At 37.7% G+C, this 1,039-nt stretch overlaps 1 non-coding gene across 1 annotated transcript; it reads right to left on the reverse strand.

Annotated features, from left to right (window-relative positions):
- Positions 1-303: 303 nt before the first annotated feature.
- Positions 304-411, reverse strand: LOC131183629 (small nucleolar RNA R71). Its single transcript, XR_009151669.1, has one exon. It is a non-coding gene; the product is annotated as a small nucleolar RNA R71 (small nucleolar RNA).
- Positions 412-1,039: the final 628 nt, after the last annotated feature.

Genomic DNA, 1,039 nt, shown 5'->3' on the forward strand with positions numbered 1-1,039 from the left:
ACCAAGAATTGATGCAAACAGTTATAAGATGGATTTTGGAGTACTACAAATGATTCAGAATTCTCAATTCGGAGGTCATCTTTCAGAAAATCCTTATACTCATCTTAAGAAGTTTGTTATGATCTGTGACATGCAAAAGCAACCAGGAGTATCTGATGATGCAGCAAGGCTAAAATTGTTTCCATTCTCTTTGAAAGATAGAGCATTGGATTGGCTTGATTCTTTACCTCACAACTCAATTACAAATTGGGAGCAGCTCACTGATGCATTTCTTGCCCAATACTTTCCACCTGGAAAAACTCAAGAGTTGAGGAATCAAATGATTGCTTTTAGACCAAGAGAAGATGAGACTCTTTATGAGTCATGGATGAGATGGAAGGAATTGGAGAGACAATGTCCACATCATGCCATTCCTAAAAGGATGATAAACCAGAATTTTTACACAAATGTCACTCCTGCTATCAGAGGAATCATTGATGCTCAAACTGGAGGGGAATTCATCATTAAGCATGAAGATGAAGCTTATGAGTTATTAGAGAAAATAACAAAGAACAGTCATTTATGGAGTAGTCCAAGAGGGTCAACTCCAACTCAAAAAAGGCAAGTTGCTGGAATGTATAAGCTTGATCCATTCAATATGATCAATGCCAAATTTGATGCACTCACTAATGTCCTTGCTAAGAAAATGGAGGATTTAAGTATGCTAGTCAGTTCATCATCATGTTCTGGAAGTTCTCAACAAGTTACTTATGCAGAAGGAACAATGAGCTGTGGAGTAGATTATCCTTCATATGCTTGGAGGAATCATCCTAATTTTTCATGGGAGAATCAGCAAAATCAAGCTTCAACTCAAAACTTTCCACCACAACAACAAGGGCATCAATACCAACAACCTAGGCAACAACCACCTAGTTTTCAGCAAAAGAATGCAAATCCTGCACCTTTACCAAGACAGCAAGAACAAAGTTCCACCATAGAGGCTTTATTACAACAAATTCTTGCTAATCAAACTAAGCGTGATGAAGAGTTGAGAGAGATC

This window comes from Hevea brasiliensis, chromosome 9 (assembly GCF_030052815.1).
Source record: "Hevea brasiliensis isolate MT/VB/25A 57/8 chromosome 9, ASM3005281v1, whole genome shotgun sequence".
Taxonomy (NCBI): domain Eukaryota; kingdom Viridiplantae; phylum Streptophyta; class Magnoliopsida; order Malpighiales; family Euphorbiaceae; genus Hevea; species Hevea brasiliensis.